We start from the raw sequence: 13,460 nt of genomic DNA, 5'->3' as shown, positions 1-13,460 counted from the left end.
GGTTCAGCTTACCGCGAGAGGAATGAAAAGGAATGCGAACGCGAAAGCGGGACGAGTAAAGAAGGGCAAAGAGGGAAAATTCATTTATTCATTGGACTTTGCTTCGCCGAGCGAAGAAAAAGCCTTTTCGCGGAAAACTTCTATCCGGGGGAGAAAAATGCCGCGCAGCTGGGTAGAAACGAGCAAACGAGGCGAGGTCCAACGGGCGCGAGTTTTAACCGCAAGAGTAAACGTTTAAAATTGCAATGAACAATTTGTCTCGGTGGAAAAAAGAGATCTTCCGATTATCGCGAAATCACCACACCGACCGAGAGACCGGCGAAAACCAATATTTTAACGCATCCGCGATTCACCGACCGCGAGACCCTACTGACAGCTTAATCGTTTCTAGTTTAACCGCGAATAGCGCCCTGCGCTTTATATACACACGCGTCTAGCCAAATCCCAATTATTTCTAACTTGGTGTCCCGAGAGCGCGTGTCATCGTCGCTTTAACCATTTGCTTTACACCGTATCGAGAAGCCGATTTAATCCTCGGCGTTTAGCTATCTCGAAAGGCTGGCAGCCATCGAGCCGTTGCAATCCATTTACGAACCAAGCGCTTCGACGTCGCTACCGACGATAACGATATTCGTTAGGTTACCTGTAAGTGCATCCGCGTTAACCGCTTCTCTTCCGCTACGGAACGCTTCGCAAACGATGTTACATCGCGAAATCGGGGTAACGGAGAGACAACGGCGCGCATCTTTCCACGAGATAGCCTTGTCTTCTCGCAGAGAAAAAGCCCGGAAAAAATGGAAATTTGGAAGTAATCTCGGGACACGGAAGACGAAAGATTCGACGCGGCGTGGCAGACTACGGAGCGGCGAAGAGAAAAGAAAGAAAGAGGAGAAAGGAGAGAAAAGAAGAAAAGCAGCGCGAGTCGATGACGAGAGAGTAGTCGTGGCCAGTGGTAGTCAGACCGGCAGGCGGTAGGTACGAGTAAACGCTACCAACCGTACAGCTGATGTTCGTTCGATCAATACGGGGCGTTGCGGCACGAAACGCTATAGAGTATGTCACGTGGCTTAGCCCGTCCCATTCCGAGTCCGCGACTCCTTTCCACGCTTCGCTCTCCCCCTCTTTTCATCCCTTGTACTTTCCTATTCTTCCTCCTCTTTTCCCACCCATTTTCCTTTTTCCTCTTCTTCCACTTCTTCCACCTCTTCTTCTTCCGCTTCGTCTTCACCCTTTGCGGAATGCATCCTTTTCGTAGTCCGTCACCCCCTCTTTCCTAGCTTGCCGCGGGACCTACCGCGGAATTCCGTCAGTAGCTCTCCTTCGCCTTTTCCTCTTGTCGGGTCACGCACGCGCGTGCCACACTTTCGTCGTTGCCTTTTCTCTCGATTTCGTCTATTAAAACGTAAGCGAGAGAGCGTATGGGGTGTCGAGTCTAGCTCCGAGTCGCCAGTTTCACCGATTCCCCTGACCAATGGGCCCTCGGCGGATCTCTTCTCGTAACTTCTCGCGCGTATGTAGAACGCGGATCGATATCGCCTCGCGAAAGGATCTATGCTCGGAAGGATGCTCCTTCGGAAATTAACGAGAGACAGGGTATCTAGCACAACAGACACGGAGACGCCAGCGCTACCCCCACAACTGGCCGTCATGTCGCCCGATCTGGGACAGTCGCGTAATATTTCGAGTAACGCAATTTCCACGAAAGCTTTCATCCGATTCCTGTAATCAACCAACGACCAACCGGACCAAGTTTAAAGACCAGACCAACGAGAACCTCTCCTCTTTCATCCTTCTTTTCCTCTTCTCTCCTAACGAGGCTGCGCGCAAATAACGCGTCTCGAGCTTCCTGCGAATTCCCCGAGACGATTTAAAAATACTTCGCCTTTCTTCCCTAACAAACCAGAGTATTTCCTCGCCTCGTTGTTCCACGGCGTTCTAATCACGTGCGCTACGTCTTCTTCTTTCCGTGTCAGTGCCATTTTATGGCATACCGTTGCCGATAAGCTCGCCAACATCGCTGGCCATCGCAGCCGTGAATTTCGCGCCATGCACGAAAGATATTCCCAGACCTTTACGACCCAACCGACTATCGTCCCCGTACCGTACGAAATTCCGATTTCGAAAAACGACCGATGCAAACCCAACGACGCGTTTCAGTCCGCGACGACTTTCGCCGATCTGCTCAAACACGGAATCCTCTGTTTTGCAAAGCACGAGGAAGTCGATAACATCACGCAAAGGTGAAGGTGCTGAATTAACTAGCTAGGTTAAGGACGAGATTTCAGCTTCTCGAAAGCGGGTCGCTGCAATTTCACCGTGAACCACTAAACCAGTTATGGCTAGAATTTTTTACGCGATACGCGTGTTTGTCCGTTTCTTATGGCGGTACGTTTCGTCACGACATCGCTTGTTCCAGCACGACAAACTTCCAGTTTCCTGCGGCAAAAAAGCTTCCATGCTTCCATCGTCTCCATCGCACGCTTCCGTTCTTCCGTTCTTCCGAACACTTTCTCCGTGCGTGTCGACTGTGAACCGAACTCTGATCTTTCGCCTTGTCGAAAAGTCGCGATCGAGTCGTGATCGAGTCGTGATCGAGTCGTGATCGAGAAGAACTTACTCTCTCCGTTTCCGGTTGCAACGTGACAAGCGTTGTTCACTCTGGATCACATCGACGGTCCAAACGTCTGGCGAAATCCTTGATCTTCCGACGATCGTCTTCGACCGAAACTCCATTCGCTTATGGTACACGCACGCGTGTATGCGGAAGTATATAGAAACGCCGAATCGAGTCGTCTATATTGATCGATTTTAGTCTATAACGCGAAAGAAGCCTGATCGCAGCTGTAATTTCCGCACCACTAGCCAATATATTGGCCAGCTTACCCTGGAAACTTTGATATCGAATTTGCGGAACATCTTCTTGGTCTTCGGCCGAGAGACAGAGTAAAGAAATATAGCTGTGGAAACTGAAATTTCCAACTTTTTACGCTTCTTACCTCGTTTACTCGGCTACTGACGGAGATTAGTTGCGAGACGTTTTCGCGTCTCTCAGGATCGAAATCGATCTATCCAATCGCTGTTTTTCTCGTCTGCGCTCGCCAGGGTGGAGCACGTATTTGGCCCGACTGCTGGGTCGTTCTTTCGGTGAATTAAAAATCGTAGCGATAGCCGGAACTGATCGACGAACCTCTGGACTCAAAATGGGCCTAGAGGGAAATTGCGGTCTTGGAAGAAACGCGTGCAATCTATGGTAAATCTCGGGAATCTAGAACGCGATCGAAGCGAATATTTCAAGTCACGTTCCTTACGGAACGTCTCACACGCGCTTCGATTTTTCGTTCGCGATGACTTTCTTTATTCCTCCCCTTTTTTCTCTCCTCGTTTCCTTTCCTCGTGGTCCCAGTACTTGTACGGATAACGTCTCCCGACGTTCGCAATTGCATTTGCACCTAGGCGAATTTAAATTTAAATTCGATACGAGGACAGGAGACCTGCTCGGATTTCGTTCTCGGTATGTTACGCGTGGAATTACCGCGCGAATTCCGAAAGAGAATGATAATTTGAAAAATTCGATTGGACGAAGAAGCGAAAGACAAAGCTTACCTTAACGGGAGATATGTGGCTGGTCGCAATGAACGAGGCAGGTTGTCGCTATTCGTTGTACAGCTTTTTACTTCAACTTTCACGGACTCTCATCTTCCTTCTTTCCACTTCGCATTCGCTTTCTCGAGCAAAGGATCCCCTTAGCAGCGCGCGTGTACGGTTTTCAGCGTCGTCCGCTCGCAACTGTCATCTAGAAAAAAGGTAACATCTCTGGATGTAAGATCTTTCGGGCTCTTGGCTCGTTAGGGCTTTAACGAGCGATGCCAAGCGTGGATTAATCGTTCGCGCGATATACCGTCTTTCCATTTTGCCCCGTTACGACTAAGCGGATGTGGGCTATACGATTAAGAATGGAAAAGGCATTGTAATTACGCGATGGAAGCCTGCCATTTCCGATTCGCGTTCCACGGATTTTTCGCGTTGGCCTACAAGAGTTGATACGATTTCTGAATATCGCGACGCCGAGTCGCGCCAACTTTCTCGGAATTGCCGCTGACCAGCCATCAGGGTGTTGCCAGCAACGTTACTAACAACCAACGTTCAACCTTGGCCCCGTGGCCCGATTCGTGCATACTGTGCGCTAAACTATCCTAACTAATCGTTCGTTGTGTCTCTCTGACCAAAGCTTTACGAATAACGCGCCGACGATTTCTTTTAATTTTTCTCATTATCCGGAACGGTCAGAAAGTTCGGTAACTCTTCCAAACGATCTGATTTTTCTGCGAAGTCCGGATTAATTATCTCTAGGAACGTCGCAGATTCTGCAATTTGTCGAATAATTACTCGATCGAACGAGCTATGTCGCTGAACCAACTCGGATGAAAGAAAAACAGAACGCCTTTCGGTTCCTCTGCAAGTTCGACCGAGTTCCATTCGAAAGGCTGAAGAAAAAATTTGTCAAACTTTTTTCGTTACTCTAAATCTCTTGGAAGTTGCTCGCACTTTGGTCGAAACGTGGTCAAAAATCTCTGATCGTTACGGAATCGAACCAACGTGCTTCGACATAAATTACGACTTTTTCGCCAATGATTTTTAGTTGAGTTTCGGATCCGAATTTTAAGTACGCTTACATGTCGCGTAGCGTAACTCCTTTATTCGACTTCTTCGTTCGAGAATATCTCGAAATATTTTCCGATATTCGAAGAGACTACTCGACGTGACGAAGACGACGACATCGGTGTCGAAGTTGGCGTCGACGCTGACGTCGACGTGTCGCGAGCAGGAGAATATTAAACCACGAACAACGGAATCACGCAACATCGTGGCGCATTAACACGGGCCTAACGTGTTCGCGTAGGAAACGTCGCGTGTACCAGCACCATACGCGCAGATATCGCCAAAGGACTCACTCCGTGGCTGATCTATGCTCAACCTTCGCTACTAGCGGACGAGAATACTTCCCTGAAATGAATTTCGGCGTACGCTTTCGATTCATCGCTATCGTCGCCGGTTGACAAGGATCACTCGTGCAAGAAACTTCCGATTCTTCGGGATATTTCGCATCTAGGTTACCAAACACGCGTGAACCAGTTGAAAACGCTTAGAAGAAAATCGAATGGGCTCGTTCGCTGAGAAATAAGGTTAACGTGTCAGAAAGAAAGTAACTTACACGGTTATTTCTGCGAAAACTGCGCGAGCTATAGCGTAATAAAAGTAAACGTACATTTTCCCGTAGCTTTCCCGCGAAAGTAGTTGAAATTGAACCGTCGTTGCATCGCTTATAGACTACCCTAAGCTTCTCGTCTCGCATACGATTCGTATTTTTCCGAATCGCGAGGATAGCCGCTCGTTTAGCGAGCTATCGTTCCTCCGATATATAGATCTGCCCGGATTTGCGACGAATATGCCAAGTTATCGCAAAGAACGATGCGTTATCAGGGTCGATGGAATTACGCGGTCGAAAGAAGAACCGTCAACTAACAATATACGACAGTCAGCCTATCATCGATCGAGCATGCTATTTTTGTACAGGTGTCCCTTTTCCGTAATAACGAGAATAATGCCGTGAAAAAGCTATTCGTCTAGACGATCCGCTTATATCGACCTACACGGCTAAATCCCTCGTTCCTATAACCTATATAACGAACTCCGATACCGATGGAATAAAATTTGAAATCGCGCCTCTGATTAATGCAGAGGTAGGAATATCGAGTGGCCTGACACGCACTCTGCGACAGTTTTGTACCTTGGCACCGTTTCTTCGTGACAAGCGGTATGCCGACTCGATGCACGCGTATGTATGTACGTGTATACAGATACAGTTCGCAATGCGAACACCGTCGCGTGAACAACCGGCCATGTAACATAGCCGGGCAAACTCGAGCATTTTCGAGTGTACTAAAGCTGAAGAATATAACGCGACTTTTTCTCGCGCAACGACTCGGTGTCCCCTCGGCCGGCTGCCGGCGGCGGCCAATTCTATTTTTTTTTACCCCTCTGAATTCCCAAACGAAATTTCCCACGAAATTTCATCGGAAAGCACCGCGAGTCGCGGAAAATAAAGCACACGACTTTCAGCGAACACGAACACGAACGGGGACTGTGATTAGAAAAAATATTTCGCGTGCTCTTCGACGTTTACCTTGAAACACCGGTGCTGCCGGTTCGCGATGCATAACTGTGCAGAGGGCAGATATTTGCAGCGATAAAAATGGAAAAAAAGGGAAAAAAAGAAAAATGGAAAAAACGAACAGAGGAAATAGTAATTTACTCCTGACCTTAAAACGTTGCGATTTGCAACCGCAATGTCTTACAGGCGCTCTGCGAACGCACAAACTGCGAGAGACACGCGCGAGAAACCTTTGAAAACGTATTCGTAACGCAAACTCGTTTCAATCGGCTTTAGCTACTTCTTCCACGGAATTCTCCGCCTTGTATTCATGAACTTTACGAGTCGAGCAAACTCTCGATACGAACAAGCTCGATACGTAACTTTTGTGGCTCTCTGAAAACTGCCAATTAACCTCGACGTCTCTCTGTCGCTGTACGCGAACCTCTGTTCCCAATCTGCTTCGTCGTTCCAAGTACGCTGTTCTTTAAGATCGCGTGATTAATCCACATCTACGATTAGTCCCAATGACACACATAGATCGTACGTTATTGATACGGTGTATAGGTGCGTTATGAATTATTACACGCGCGTTAATTACTCGATCCGACGTAGAACCAGGCATAAGTATCCGTGTAGGAAGACGTGTCCGACTTGGCTAGTAATTTGGAGAAAAACGTGTTGGAAATTGTGATCCACGACATTGAGCAAAATGTATGCGAAGGGTAGTTTACGTGAGAATGATCACACCTGTTTCACCCCAGTCAGCTTTCCATACCTGTAACGTTTGTAACCACTGACGTTTCACTCCTCTCTCTCTCCTTTACTCCTCTTTCCATGCAATAGCTATACTCTTTTGTCGCGAAAGAAATTCCATTCGTATAATTTTAGAACAGGTCAAAAGGGGCAGGTGTACGAGCCGTCTACTCACAGTTGCCCATTGCTCGACTTACCTTTATTAACCCCCGATTCACCTCGATTCGCCGCGCGAAACAACTTACTCGACCAACAGACTCCTCGATTACTTTCCGTTCAATTACGTTCTATAGTATACCGTCGCACCGTTCGGTCTTCCTTACGATTGTCTCTCGTGATATGCTCCGAGAGTCAAGCTCGTTGAAAAATGCATCGTATCGACACGCACGATTGCGGGCAAACAGCCAGACTATAATTTCAAAACGCGTTGCAATAACCATCGGTTTGAGTTAGGTTAGGATTCTCGACTTCTGATCCCGACAAAACCAGGCTGTTATCCGTTCGAGATGGATAGATTTCTTACACGCAGATTACGTTCACAGAATACGTGTTAACCGATCTCTACCGAGACGTGTTTATGCACAGTCCTATCTACGTAATCCAATTTCGATCTAGCGATCTTTGGTCTCGAGAAAGAAATGAGAAGGAAAACGTTCGTTTATGTCCTGCCTTTTCACCTTCCTGCATGAAATCGACCGACTTCCCACTGCTGTTAACGCGTTGCAGTGATCGCGTTTTTGACTGCAACCTTCAACCGTCTAATAACCTTTAGAGAACCGATAAGATCCCCGAATCAATATGCCATATACACGATCTACGCAATTGCGGCTAATCAGCTACTGTGATATTTAAAGCACGGATATTCAGAGAAAATTATTCGATACGTGCAACGCGATACGATCGTTCTTCAGCGCGTATCGTAATTCGTCATCGGGATTATCGCAAAGGCATTTTTTCTATTTTCATATTTTTATTCGCGTTCGGGGGAAAGGAGAATGAGGTATTACGAGACGCTTGGTAAACACGCGTGATATTTATTTTGACGGAATACCAGCGGCTCTCGGGAAACGCGGGTTTGAATTACGTTATCGAAGGAAGCATGAAACACGCGAAGAGGGATCTCGAGATCCGGAAATTTCATCGAAATCGACCTACAGCTCAATCGCCTCGCGTTGAAATCTTATCAAGTGCGTCGCACCGAAACGATTCGATCGATCGATAAATTATTTAATTACTATACCAATGACGTGACAATTTCAGACTAATGACATTCGCTGTAATCGCTTTGTAATAATCGACAATTGATAATCATTCGTGTTTCGATCAAGTGTCTCGTCTGGGAGATACGCGTAAGCGAAATCGCACTCATTCACGCAACTCGTCCACGATTTTTCTCGTTTCTGCTTTATCACGCTTCGTTAGTAAACCTGCGATTGCTGAAAATTTAATCCACCCTTCCAACCCTTTAATCGAGGCGTCAGTCTAGCAGCGAAAGCGTAAAGAATGTAAAAAGAAGATTCCATCTCGTTAAGAGACAAAAAATCGAACGCTCTTGCAATTTACGGACCCCGTTGGACCTTCGTACTGTACTTAAGGCTCGTACTTCCGCGTATATTTTATCGAGAGAACCTTTCGTCCCTGACGAGTACCCACTCGATCGTGCGAACCGATATCGTAACGGAGAGACATCGAGATCCCAAGGTATTCTCGTGGCTCGAACATCAACCTATTAACACGAATACCCTCTCGTTTTTCACGCTTTGCTCCAGTTATCCGTTTTCGAATTACTCTCGAAGGGAAATCACGAGTAACGAGAGTTCACTCGGAAAGAGCGAATCTGCGGAATGTGAATTTTCATCCCGTAACTCGACGTTTATTCCAACCATCCTGCGAATCAACCGCGGTAATTCACGACCAATTAATCGCGTCTTGGTCAATTGTAAACACCACGTACGTACGTTTAAATCGGACTAACCAACAAACGTGGATCAAAGTTTCCCGAGTAGGACACGCGACTATAGGTACAGACGAACGCGGACAAAGAGAAAAGCCGAGACTTTGATACGAATGCGAATTTAGGGTGATAGGGGGGAGTGGAGTAAAGGGAAACGGGGTTAATAACCCACTCGGAAAAGCCTTGGTCTCCTGTTTTATCTGCGCTTCTTTAAAAATGACTGACCCGCTAAAGAGCAGACATCACGAGACGACGCTATAAGGCTGGCACACGTTCCATTATCCCCATAATTGTCCGACGTAGTTTCGCGTTCTCTTTTGCCTCATGTCGTAAACCTTATGTCTGCAAAGTTTCTACGAAGTAGGACAATTACACGTACGTATGTATATGCAAACCGTGCGCGTAACATTGCCGAGTTGTTCCGTCGGTTGATTCTACTCCAAATTCGTTTGGCGATGTCGTTAGCGACGAGACGAGATACGTGGAGCAAATAGGTGAAAAAGGAAGCTTCGTACTCCAACTTTCTGTAATCGCGTCAAGTGTAGCGACGTCACCTTATCGCTAAATATCCTCGATTAATTACCTAGCTGGGGGCACAAACGCAAAGGCACGAACGATCTTCCCAGGCTAGCAGATTGCTTCGTCCCGTTCGATCGCAGCAACGGAATTTCACCCAACGAATACTCCAGACACCGATACGATTCGTTATCGAACGCGATTAATGGTACAATCGGTAATTAGTAGTACGGGAGCTTCGTTACATCGAGGGAGTTATAATCGCGATTATAATCCCAAACGTGCTCGGCTTTAGTTCAGGGCATCGATTAATGCGTAACGCGCAACGATAACGCAATATCCGAGCAAACGCGCGAAATGGCGCTTCGCGCAATAACAAAGCACGTCGATTTTTTAATCTCTTAATCTACTTTTCCCTCGGTTCTCGACCAAGAAATCGAAGTCGAGAACGCAGTTTGGATAGCCATTGCGACGAAAGCTAAGATAAACGAAGATTAGCTCGTTTCACGAGCAAACCGATATTTAGCGTGATTGCTCGAGAGATCATTCATAACCGTTGTTCGTCCCATCACGGACTAGCACGCAGCATTTTCTTCGAGAAACTTCTCACGTGGAAAGGCTAGAATTTGCAGTCACTACAAAGGGTCTAAATGCATATTAAATCAACAGCCTTGACCTCGAGAGCAGTATTTTCGTGATTTAGCCGCGTGTCCTTCGTAGATTCTTAAAATAACTCGACAACACAGGGTCTCGCACCGATCTCAACGAGACTTGGCACAGATACATCGTACCGGCATCGGTAATTAAGCCGAGTAATGACACTGATGTTGCATCCAAATTTTATATTCCATCGTCACTGACAAATTATTTACGCTATAGGTATAGGTATAGCGTCTGTCGTGACTATAACTTTCGCTATATCATGGAAGAATTTCGTTTCGACGAAGACTCGAATCTCGAGTTCGATAGATTAATTTCGGTTAAAAATGGTTACGTAAGCGAATGCTTATGTAAGAAGAAAACGGACAAAGCGTTTAAAATACAGGTCAAACAAACGAACGAACGCGATGACTTATTTACGCCGGAAGCTTTCGAACCTAATAGCTTTCGAGTATTTCTCTGTATCCTTTCGCGAGAATCATGGAGGCTAATACTCCTGGGCCAAAGTGGGAACTAAAAGCGATGGTAAATGGGGTCGGTCAGTCTTCGATACCGTTATACGCAGCAACCTTCTCCCTCCCCTACTCTTTAGCTTTTCCACCCTCTGACGTCACAGGTTAGACAGAGAATCAAGCCAGCTCCCACCCCCGTTCAGCTTTCGTTTCGGGTCAACCGAGGTCGAGCCTAATACCGTGTTCGACTTACGTTCCTCCACTTTTCACAGCCTCGGCGAACAACATCCTTTCGTTCCATCATCTTCCCTTGGACCCCTATCCGTCAGACTGCTCGTCACCCTGCTGCGCGTTCGCGATAGTTGCGTTCGAATCCTTCGTCTCGAATAGCCCGCCCCACATATTCCAGACACTTGTCCTTCCTCCATGTCCAATGGAATTTATGTGGAATCGCGTTTCGTTAGCCTGGAATTTTAGACTCGCCGGTGCTAATTTTGTTCGCTTTTCAATCGGCGAGGAACGCGCAAGCGTTTGACAAGCGGAAACGAAACGCGACTCTGGTTTTGATAGGCCGGAATCTCGGTAGAATAGCTGGACTCGTCACCGGCAGTCCCTGACAGCTCTCGATAAAACTTTTCTCACAATTCAGGCGAACACCGAGAAAATCCGTACTTTACCCCCGGTGATTGTTGCTGCAACATTTCCTTTGCGCGCTACCCTGCAGCCTAGCCTAAAGCATATCTTTCGAACCGCCGGCTTTAAAAACCGATACAAACTTTGTCGTTTGTCTATTGGAAATTCCATTCGACGCATCGCTTTGCGTGTCGCGTTACGCGAAACAGCCATCAAGACCGGCAATACGAGTACGCTCGTCGGGTGTTACCACTCGGGTCATTATCCTGCCACCTTTCCGTCTACGTCTCTGTACGACTTTCTTCTCGATGTACGATTTCGGTTGGCAAATTTCACTCGTGGAAAGCGAACGAGCGGCAGATCGATCGTCGGAAAATATACTTCCAGCGCAAGGTGGGTGGGTTTATTTTTAACTGAATTGCCTATTTCAAAGAATCTCATGTACACGTAACCCTGTATAGTTGACGAAGTAACGGACGGTTTTAGCGGACTCAACGGTATCGCTCAAGATTAATTCAAATATTTACCGCTGAACCCCAACGTAGGGTTCTTATAGCAAGGTTTCAAAGTTGAGAGAGGAAAGAAATGTCCCATGGCCGCGAGGACGACGATGAATTACTATACGACGTTCCGTCGCATCGGACATACTCGCGGCAAACAACCCTACACTCGCTACCCCCTTGCTAGCGAACTAATTTCTCGTTTGCTGCTTCGCGATAGCTAATCGACGATAAGTTCACGCTTTTTCTTCTATCGTGTCAACGATGACCCACTTCTTGGAGCAAGACCGATTTTTCTCGTCTGTCCAAATGCTCGAAATTTCCAGACGAATTCTGCAAAACCCGCGTGGACGCGATGCAATTCCTCGTGCGTGTCTTCCGTAACCGAATGTGTATCTAAAACGACACTTGATCGAGAAGTTGACGCGCCAACGCTAGATATCGAAATCAAAGGTCTTCGAAACTTTTAACCGCGCCGAGAGGAGAAAATGGAAAAACGCTTTGCAGTTTCAGTCGATGGAATGCAAGTTTTCGCTTAGAAACGTGACGATACTACTTAAAACGAAAGGAGGGGCCACACCAGCGACGATTCTCCCTCGCTTTATACCCATTAGCGTTACATTAATTTACTCTAAGGCTTAAGAAACCCTCGTGCTTCCATGCATTGTCCAGCACTCGACGACACGCGATGCTCGCAATCGCGGTTAAAACCCCGATATTTTCCGCCTTGTAAAACGCTCACGCGTTCATCCCGATCGTCGCTTCGTCGGACATGATCGTGCAGCTCTTATTCGCTTCTTTTCATCCGGAATCGTTATCGTGTACACGTGCATATACGCGACATTTGTCGTTAAATGTTCTAGGAATGCACGAAAAGATATAACGTTTAACCGACTTGATCTCGATTCAACGAAATATTATAGCAGATATGTCGGAAACGCTACTCGGCCGAGAGTGTTACTCCTTCTTTACGACATGTTCCCATTCCTCGCTATCGATCGAACTATATCGACCCCCACCATATTCATCAACATTGTACGATACTTGCGTAGAAGGGACGAGAGTCTGAAGCTCGCGTAAAAGGGGTGAACTCGATTTATCTTAGCAAGGATACCAGGTCACGATTACGCGAGGCTGATTTTCGTACGAGTCACCCCGATCGGTTCTCGATCGGCGAATAACAGTGAACGAGATCACCTGAGAAAAAATGAATTCGACTTGGAAAGGAGTTTTAAGAACTCGCGGGACAACGTGATGGTAGCCTTGAAACGTCGAAACCAGAGACGATCGCGAGAAATAATTATCTAAATCAAAATAAATACACGGAGATAATTTCTGTTTGACCACTCGAAGGGAATAGACATCGGTAACGAAATAATTAATCGATAAGGAAAAGTAATAAGCCAAATACGTATTTGAACGTGTAAGATCTTCAGATCGATCGGCAGATTTAGATAGATAGAACATATTAGTTGGGAGGCAAAGGGAGGAATTGGAATTGAAACGGAAAGACTGAGATGACGTTTTCGACTCGCCTCGTGACACGTGCGTAATAATTGAGCGGCCTCAGCGCCGATTGATCGATAGCTCTCTCGAAAACCAGATTAAAAGCCATCGATAATAGTTTAACTGCGCGTCTCTTGACCTCCTCTACAGCACAGAAGCTATTAATATCGGTCGAAAAAACGATTCTAGATAAGGTACTCGTACGATTCGAGAAAAAGATTTATAGATTAGTTAGATTGTCGCGCGATAGACTATTAACGACACTGATTTTCACTATAAAAACAGACCAACGAATCGATTCGTAGTCATACACGACCCACAGTCATCGACTC

At 46.6% G+C, this 13,460-nt stretch overlaps 1 protein-coding gene across 18 annotated transcripts in view; it reads right to left on the bottom strand.

Annotated features, from left to right (window-relative positions):
- The window catches only part of pHCl-1 (pH-sensitive chloride channel 1), a 48,352-nt gene that overhangs the window by 26,618 nt on the left and 8,274 nt on the right, over positions 1-13,460 (bottom strand). For all 18 annotated transcript variants that reach the window (XM_017909549.1, XM_017909551.1, XM_017909552.1 and 15 more), the window contains exon 3: positions 3,604-3,793. The gene's annotated coding sequence lies outside the window, so the exon portion shown is untranslated. The remainder of the gene's footprint in view (positions 1-3,603; positions 3,794-13,460) is intronic.

Source organism: Eufriesea mexicana, unplaced genomic scaffold (assembly GCF_001483705.2).
Source record: "Eufriesea mexicana isolate 0111107269 unplaced genomic scaffold, ASM148370v2 scaffold18737, whole genome shotgun sequence".
Taxonomy (NCBI): Eukaryota; Metazoa; Arthropoda; class Insecta; order Hymenoptera; family Apidae; genus Eufriesea; species Eufriesea mexicana.
Note: the sequence above shows the minus strand (reverse complement) of the source record. Positions and strands in the feature narration are given on the sequence as shown.